This window comes from Staurois parvus, unplaced genomic scaffold (assembly GCF_062004578.1).
Source record: "Staurois parvus isolate SC_StPar_1 unplaced genomic scaffold, SC_StPar_1.0 ptg000064l, whole genome shotgun sequence".
Taxonomy (NCBI): domain Eukaryota; kingdom Metazoa; phylum Chordata; class Amphibia; order Anura; family Ranidae; genus Staurois; species Staurois parvus.
In genome coordinates this window covers 6,451,620-6,461,647 of record NW_028317860.1, presented here as the reverse complement: position 1 = coordinate 6,461,647, position 10,028 = coordinate 6,451,620, and positions in this window count along the sequence as shown.

Below are 10,028 nucleotides of genomic sequence, written 5' to 3'. Positions count from 1 at the left end.
GAGGAAAAAAGATTGCAGTTATGCTGAACATACTCAGGCGGCCCATGTGCAAGATCCCTTAAAGCATATCTACAGTCAAAATGTAAAATCATATATTAATTTCCACATTATCTTTAAATTATTTCTACCTTATGCCTATTATCTTAAAGTTTGTAAGCTTAGTTTATGAAGATCTCACCCATTTACTAACTTGAATTCTGTGATAGACATTTTTAGGTGGGTTGAAGTATGTGCTAAATATACAGCAATCTCCAGCGCACAGGAACAACCCCCAAAAATTTACACCCAGGTAGTAGAATGCAGTGGCGCACAGGTAATTAACACCAAAACATAAAAAACAAATAAACAGCGCAAATCAACACCTCAAACAATGTCTTAAATAATAATAATTATTGATTTTCACACTATATTTAAGGCATTGTTTGAGGTGCTGATGTGCGCTGTTTATTTGTTTTTTATGAAGTATGTGCTAGTTAGGTGCTGCCCCGGACGGGAGGATAAGGGTTAATGCTTTTCCCAGTTTTTTTGGTTTTGGTGGGTTATCTCTAGGTCTGACCCACTGATCCTGTGACATAAAAGAGGGACCACGAGAGAAGAAATGAAGGAGAGAAGAGGAGAAAGGGAGACAACCAGGAAAGCTGCACCCAGGATGAGTACAAGAATGCTGCCTGCTACTGTCATCACATAGAAGGTCCTTTGAACCTGGGGTTTGCCCTTGAGGATACTAGCTACTGGAAAATGCCACTGATAGACTCTTGCTTGTACATAGACTCTACCTTTTGTAGGTATGCCAGAGATAATCTTGGTCTGATGGTACTGGTGTAATGCAAGTAGCAGGCACAAGTAGTCTACAGTTTGGGTCATTTAACACATTGGAGTTTGATGACGTAATCCAGGGGTTAAAATTTCGAGTCCAGACCTACTAGCTGGTCACAAAACTTTCTCTCCACCAGTTGCCCCACCCAACCTTGCAGAGTTCCGCCCACAACCCCACCCCCTGCACTCCCAAAACCCCACTCCCGGCCCACCCCCAACCCTGCCCTCAACCACGCCCCCTTAAAGCTTATGAAATTACATTTTTCTTTAGAATAAAGAGTCCAAAATATAAAAAAAATATAAAACATTGTAATGTTATTGAACATCCTGAACATCCCAGCTCCCCTGTACTCCATTATGGTGATATGACATGTTGTATACAATACTTACTTCTAGTCCCTCCGAGTCCTCTGTGGTGGTGGAGAGGGTGTCTCCTCTCAGCGGAGGAGAGTGGACTTCTTCTGCACCTGTGCCCTCAGCGGCGGTGCTGTAGAAGCCGAAAACCGGAAGTTGTAAACCGGAACTCGGCTTGGAGCGCAGGTGCAGTCGCTCCATGCTTCATCTGTGCTCGCTGCTCGCCCCTCGCCATAGAGGAATTAATCCTCGCATTTGGCGAGCGGGCAAGTGGCTTTTTCAAGCCCTGACATAATCCATAATAGTTAACACAGTGTGTAGTGCAGCAAATGGTTACCTAGGTAATGTAAGGTTAACAAGCAGCCTATCATTGTGCAGGCACCTGAGATAGGTGGGATAGATTCTTGCAGGAGAGAGCTGTTGTTGGCACTCGCACTGCAGAGGTCCTCAACCTGTATACAGGTACGGAAGAGTTAAGTGCTAAGTTAAGTACACACGTGGAGTTAGTGTTGGGTGCACAGCTGGACAGGGCTGAGCATGTCCCTCCTACATGAAAATTAAAGAGGTGGTGTACATTTTCACAGGGACCGAAAGATACATGGAAAACAGTGGTGGTGCACGTGTTCACGGTGTAGGTTAATCTCCAAGAGTGGGGGCCCGCCTTAAGGTCGAGAATTTCCCCCACAGCCTCAGCCTTATTCCAGGGCACTGTTGAAAAAAGGAAACAGAGTAAAAGGTACCCCATGTGTGAGGCAGTGACCCTGTTACAGGTGCCTAGTGTAGCCCAGAAGAACCCACCCCATGGACAGGAAATATGGAGGAAAGTCCAACATTCACTATGCCCTGTGAGTAGGCACTGCTGTCTCACAGATTGCATGGTGCCTGCCTTCTGTGGGTGGGTAGAATCAGCACAACACCCAGTCTTGACCAGCCCACATCCATTGATTGGCTGCTAATCTAATGGCTCCACCCCCCCACACCCTCCCACCACCTATTACTTTCCCATTGAATTATGGGAATTGTAGCTTTTTTTCCCCCCAGAGGATGTGACAATATATAAAGCAAACAAATGTCCTCTCCACCCTGTGCCTGGGAACTATGCATTTTTCTAAAGGAGTTAATGACATCATAGTTTTTAAACTTTTCATTTAATCAAAATGTAAGGACTCAATTTCAAAAATTTCTGAGGTTTACTTGAGTATAGAGATAAGGAACTGGGTACAAACAGTGAGCAGGATCCTGGAGTTAAGCTTATAGAAAATAGATGGCATGTACAATCCTGAATTGATTGATCAACAATCATCTGGCCTGCGGAGAAGGAAAGAGAAACACTGTAGGTACCAGCCAGTCACTGGGAAAAACAAAACAACATTTTTATTCTCAGAGCAGGCTTGCCCATGGAACATCAGGAAAGGAAAAAGAAAAAAAGGAACATTCCCCGGCCCCAACAACATATAGTCAGAATGGCCTAATTTTCTCTATTGTGTTTAAACACCTTTAATAATTAATAGCTGTCACATCTCTCCCACAAATATTTTTTTTCCTTTTGGCAAGGTACATGAAACACCCTCTTGTTTAGATATGGAAATGCAGCTGAGACAATTTCTCAACTATAGTGTCTCTTAAACCTTCCTGAGCTGTTTATTTTGTTCTAGTGTTTATTATGATTCGACATTGATTTGTTGAATTGAGAACCTTTTGATTCAGTGTACATATGTATTTATTGTTGCTTTTGTAGCGCTACCTATGGAGAGGCTGCTTGATAATGCTTGTCCCTAGTGGTTGCCCCAACCTTACAAGCCTCCCGACACCTCTGACACTCTGGGTTCAGACATATTTCAACAGTATAGAATAATAATGCAAGAGACACAATTCTTTAGTAACACCTCTATATTAGACTTGTTCAAAACAGTAGGCTACAGGAATAATGGTTTTAGAATATACAACCCCAGTTAACGTATAAAAGCAGAACACGGTGAGATAGGAATAATCAATTAAAAACGTTTAACAGGTTATACAGTCATCAGTAATAAGTAACTATTTATTTACAACACCAGCAGCAAGATAGGGAAGGAAAGGCTTGTTGACTTATCAGCTCCCTCCATGCCAGTGGTGCCACAACAGGACATGAAGAAAATTATGTAAATGTATACTCTGGCATAAATAGACATAAATACCCTAAATTGAATAACAGTGGCCTTAGAAGAGAAAAGGTCCCTTTAACTGGAGATTGCAACTTGAGTCCTGCAATGTTTAATGGTCCTGATATGGTGGTATCCGCTGTCTTCTGCTAGCAGTGGTGGGGCCCATATGCATTAGTGAATACTGATAATTTAATGAAGTTAAATAGATAAGCTGTGGTACTGCTCAAAGCAAAGGTCTCCTGGTAACTGAGGAGTAAAGGTGCCTGCATGCAGTGTCTCTAGAGTGATGACAGAAAGAGTTTGGGCAACCACCCACTCATCAATGCTATGGATAACACGATCTCCTAGAATTGAGAGTTCTTGCCCAGGCTCTTGGCTGTTTGCAGGGAAGAGCAGAGTTACCGCCTGATGTCCTGTCAGTGCAGCGAGCAGAGATGTCTGTGTGAAGACCATACAGTGACCGGTCCCAATGCAGAGAAGTTGATGAAATCCCGGTGTGGCAATCTGCATCACCGCTGTGCTGAACTGATGTGAAGAGTCCTGCAGCAGTAGGCCAGCAATCTGTCTCTGGGGGAGACTGTCAGCTCTGAATACCATACCAAGAGAGCGAGCCAGTCCCTTGCTGTAGAATATATCTGCTTTCCCAGCATTCTTCCCCAGCTCTCTGGTAGTTGTATTCCAATCAGCACTCAGGAATACACAATGTATTGAGTTTAGGACTATAGGTCCCAAGATCCTCTACTGTCAGAAAAATGTAATCCACTCTGCTAACAGGAAGTGATGTAGGAATCCCAGTGCTGGAAACTAGGGGAAAAAAAGTATTAACCATAGTCTCATCTGTAAATGTCCATGAATGGCATAATGATATAGCCAGCACCTGGCTATACTTTTTATTCTAGGAGCCATTTTCTCTGAAAGCACTTGAAAACACATTGGGGTTGATTTAGTAAAACTGGAGAGCGTAAAATCTGCATAGAAACCAATCAGCTTCCAGGTGTTATTCTCAAAGCTTAATTGAACAAGCTGAAGTCAGAAGCTGTTTAGCTACCATGCACAGCTGCACCAATTTCTGAGTGCATCAGTTTTAGTACATCACTCCCATTGCATTTGACTTGCAACCTAAATCTCTTGCTGGTGTTCCTAAACTGAATGTTCCTCATGTTGTGTCTCGAAGTAGCCCTTCGGCTCTCTGGTTGACATGTAGGATTATTCATCTATAGCATATACTGTGGTTCAACTCCTCAATCAGGTCTGTTAAGCATCCCTTTAGCCCTTCAAGAGACAGAGACCTGACCTCACTGTTGCAAAGAAATTGAATGATGGACACCTACTTAAGTGTGTTTTATAAGATTCTGTGTGCACTATATCTCTACATTCACAATTGTTCTATTCCTTTTTTTATTTTGATGGGGAAAATAGGTAGGTGTAATGAGAAGAAAGAAAGAAACATGCATATAATAAAGTGATTTGGATTGAGCCAGATCATTGAATAATGCAGGTGCTGGAGTGATGCCATCTGAAGATTGACATAAAAGAGGTTTACAGTCTTATCTCAAATAGCTCCTTAAAAATCTTATATTCCCTAAACACATCCTGAAAGGCTTTCAGAGTTGGAATAGCTGTAGTGTTATCAGATGCATCCCTGTTATCCTCCTGTGTAAAACGGGCTGGCCTGTTAATGGCCGCAGATACTGGAATGAGGTTTTAAAAGTTCTGTTCTCAGGGGTGATTAGAGAAAGACAATATATTTTCTGAATGGAAACATCACTACCAGATTAACTGCTTTTAACGTCAGTGGGCAAGAAAATGTCAAAACCTCATTACTGTGCATTTGTGTAGGGTTATTTTTTCAGAGACAATATTTTTGTCTGTAATCCTCTTTAAGTGGTAAATTATATTTAGATGCTCATGAATTTGCAAATGCCTCTAGTACTGCCATTCATACTAACTAGGAGACAGGATTTGTGCATCATTAATCTGCAGTATGCATTAGAAAGGAAAATACAATGATTTAGACAAAGATAAATTATTTTTTTATTTTAACGATTTATATTATTTTTTATATATACAGTATATGTGTGTGTGTAAAACTGTCTTGAATTATTTGCTGCTAGCAAATAAAGGACAATTTATCTATTAAAAAAAACAAAACAGCTGACCCTTCCTTGCCCCCTATATAACCTAGTTTCTCGCTACCCAGGTACTTACCATACTTAGCTCTCCATGGCAGCAGTGGTCTTATCCAGTGTATGCATTCTCTGCACTGTATTCTTCTCTAGTGCTGGCCAAGCCTGCAGAGTAACACTTTGTAGATTTTAATTGATCAGTACTTCTAGCATCTCTATTGCTATTACACTCTAGTGTAAATACTTGAATTTGACTTGGCTTCTGGCAATCCTATATATAGTAGAGCTCAGACTGGGAGAGGAGGAAGCAGCACAAGGAGCCCATCAGGTGTGCTGCTGTGTTCATGTACTAACAAAGAATATGCTGTCATAAGGAGAGAGCAGAATGACAGAGAGAGAAGTCACATGCCTGTTGCTTTTCCTTCACCTTTCAGTCACAGGCTGGGGGCAGGGACAATACCTAGTTGCATTTCCTAAGTGCAGTAGAAAAAAGTCAGGAATTTGTGCCAGGAATAGATGGACAGAAATACCAATCTGTTGCAAGTAAAATAATTCACTTCAACAAAAATTGTGCTAAAGGGTAAAATCCCTAAACCAGCACCTAGCACGCCATTAGATACAAAATGGCAACATCAAGTAAACCAAATCTCAATGCTCATTAAACAAAACTCATATCAGTCCAGTATACACTATATTGCCAAAAGTATTGGGCCACCCCTCTAAATCATTGGATTCAGGTGTTACAATCACCTCCAAGGCCACAGGTGTATAGAAATCAAGCACCTAGACATTCAGACTGCTTCTACAAACATTTGTGAAAGAATGGGTCGCTTTCAGAAGCTCAGTAAATTCAAGCATGGTACCTTGACAGGTTGCTACCTGTGCAATATGTCCACCCGTAAAATTTCCTTGCTACTAAATATTCCATGGTCAACTGTTAGTAGTATTATAACAAAGTGGAAGCAACTGGGAACAGCAGCAATTCAGCAATGAAGTGATAGGCCATGTAAAATGACAGAGCGGGGTCAGCGCATGCTAAAGTGCACAGTGCGCAGAAGTTGACAACTGTCTTCAGAGTCAATAGCTATAGACCTCCAAATTTTGTGTGGCCTTCAGAATAGCACAACAACAGTGCGTAGAGAACTTCATGGAATGGGCAGCTGCATCCAAGTCTTACATCACCTAGTACAATGCAAAGTGGCGGATGCAGTGATGTAAAAAATGCCACCACCAAACTCTAGAGCAGCAGAAACGTGTGATGAATCACACTTCTCTGTTTGGCAATCCAATGGACATCAATCAATAAGCTCCTATGTTGAAACCCTACACACAAAATCACAACTTTCTCCCTAGAAAGTATACAATCTAATAAATCCTTTTTTGTGATACACATAAATCCCCAAAAATTATCTTTACACTCAATAGATGATATAGATATATAAAAAAATCATATATGAAAATTATGTATAAATAAACCCAAAAATGTCCAAAATCCCAAACAAAATATTTTCTTTCAATCCAGTGATGCAGAAATTGGTGCTAAGACTCCAAGATTACCTCAAAGAAAAATAGAAAAAAGAAAATACATAGTGCATTACCCTTTTCAAAAATTATATATATATACCTCACTCCGTGCACAACACAAAAACACACTCAAACTCATTTTTGTGCAAAATAAATCCACTATATATCTTAATCCAAAATTAAATAAAAATAAATAAATAAATAAAGTAAAATAAGTGAACCCAAAACGTGAAAAAACGTGATCACTCCACTCACAAGTGAAATAGTGATGCTAGGTACTAGTACCCTCTAAACTTCAGCCAAAAAAGTGATGCTAGGTACTTTTACCCTCTTGCAGTATTTTAAAGTATTTTAAAGCATGAAGTGACATAGGGGATCCGTATTTCTCAATCCATCATATCTTTAGATTTTCTCCCAACTCCTCATAGAAGCATAAAACAGGCTCTTTAGGCAGAATCAATAAAATAGGATAAATTTTAATAGCAACTCACATTAAAAACAGGGATATCCAGCTTCCTATAATCCTCTTTCAAGTTTCAGGTTGGAAACCACATGTTTCCAACCAAAAAAATGGCCGCGGCGACACTTCCGGTTACCGTTTAGCGTGCGTGATGGCGTCACTCCCTTAACGCGTTTCGTCACTTCCGGACTTCATCCCTTCAGATGAAGTCCGGAAGTGACGAAACGCGTTAGGGGAGTGACGCCATCACGCACGCTAACCAGAAGTGTCGCCGCGGCCATTTTTTTGGTTGGAAACATGTGGTTTCCAACCTGAAACTTGAAAGAGGATTATAGGAAGCTGGATATCCCTGTTTTTAATGTGAGTTGCTATTAAAATTTATCCTATTTTATTGATTCTGCCTAAAGAGCCTGTTTTATGCTTCTATGAGGAGTTGGGAGAAAATCTAAAGATATGATGGATTGAGAAATACGGATCCCCTATGTCACTTCATGCTTTAAAATACTGCAAGAGGGTAAAAGTACCTAGCATCACTTTTTTGGCTGAAGTTTAGAGGGTACTAGTACCTAGCATCACTATTTCACTTGTGAGTGGAGTGATCACGTTTTTTCACGTTTTGGGTTCACTTATTTTACTTTATTTATTTATTTATTTTTATTTAATTTTGGATTAAGATATATAGTGGATTTATTTTGCACAAAAATGAGTTTGAGTGTGTTTTTGTGTTGTGCACGGAGTGAGGTATATATATATAATTTTTGAAAAGGGTAATGCACTATGTATTTTCTTTTTTCTATTTTTCTTTGAGGTAATCTTGGAGTCTTAGCACCAATTTCTGCATCACTGGATTGAAAGAAAATATTTTGTTTGGGATTTTGGACATTTTTGGGTTTATTTATACATAATTTTCATATATGATTTTTTTATATATCTATATCATCTATTGAGTGTAAAGATAATTTTTGGGGATTTATGTGTATCACAAAAAAGGATTTATTAAATCCAATGGACATGTCTGGGTTTGGCAATTGCCAGGAGAACGATACTTGCTTGACTTCACTGTGCCAAGTGTAAAGTTTGTTGGAGGGGGATTATGATGTGGGTTTGTTTTTCAGGTGTTTGGCTTGGCCCCTTAGCTCCAGTGACGGGAACTCTAAAGGCGTCAGCAAACTTAAGACATTTTGGACAATTTCATGCTCCCAAGTTTGGGGATGGCCCCTTCCTGTTCCAACAAGACTGTGCACCAGTGCAGAAAGGAATGTGCATAAAGACACGGAAAAGCGAGTTTGGGGTAGAGGAACTTGACTGGCCTTCACAGAGTCTTGACTCCAACCCGATAGAACACCTTTGGGATGAATTAGAGTGGAGATTGTGATCCAGGCCTTCTCGTCTGACATCAATTCCTGACCTCACAAATGTGCTTCTGGAAGAATGGTCAAACATTCCCATAGACACACTCCTAAACCTTGTGGACAGCCTTCCCAGAAGAGTTGAAGCTGTTATAGCTGCAAAGGGTGGGCCAACTCAATACTGAACCCTACGGACTAAGACTGGGATGCCATTAAAGTTCATGTGCGTGTAGGGGCAGGCATCCCAAATACTTTTGGCAATTTAGTGTATGTGTCTATAGAATATCCATGCAGAGAAAGGAACTCCACCATGAATTGTGAATTAAATAATTTTCATATAGTGTACAAAAACTCATCCAGGTGAAAAAAAACAACAACACATTCCAAGCTCTCACATCATTGCACAGATCAGAGGGTTGGAACTGCAGGACCCTCAATGTGAGTACTCATATAACACTTGAAAGTGATTAGCTCAAATCCTGGAAATACAAAGTCACCACTTTACTCCACCATATATATTGGCAGCCAATCAGGGGAATGTGCATGGAAAAATGGGAATGTTCCACATAATATAAAATCAATGGTATCCAATATTTATTAAAAAAAATGCTACTCACATATATAAAAGCATAAATGGTGCTGTGCAAATCAAACTCGTGATGTTGTCATAAGTGTGGGCTCAGCCCTATATGTTCAAGCTGCTTCAAAGTGGTCCCTCTCTGGTTAGTTCCTACTCTACCATGCAAAATGGCAAATACTTACTTGCCTATAGCATACTTCAAATTGGCAATATATATATATATATATATATATATATATATATAATATATATATGTATTGTATATAATATATATAGCCAATTTGAAGTATGAGAAAGAAAGAGAAAGGTCTGAAGTTGCTGGATTAAAATGATTTACTGCAACAGTTTCAAGCTAGTACATGCCCTTTTAGCCAGAGAACAAATCTAGTTAGAAATTTACATCCAACCATTTATGTACACCTAGGAACCTGAAATGTGTAACAATTGAAATCCCTTAAACATCCATTAGATCAATGTTGGCATTCTGTATTGGAAAAACACACAGCAACATAAATATAGTGCTCAAACTCCTTGTGGATACATAGCATAGTGTGTACATTTTTCAGAGTCACCCTCTCTAAGGAACCTCATTAAAGTTAAAGAAATAAAAATAGTGCATAATACAAGCTACACACCTATACCTAATAACATAGCTAAAATCTTCTTCATTTGCAA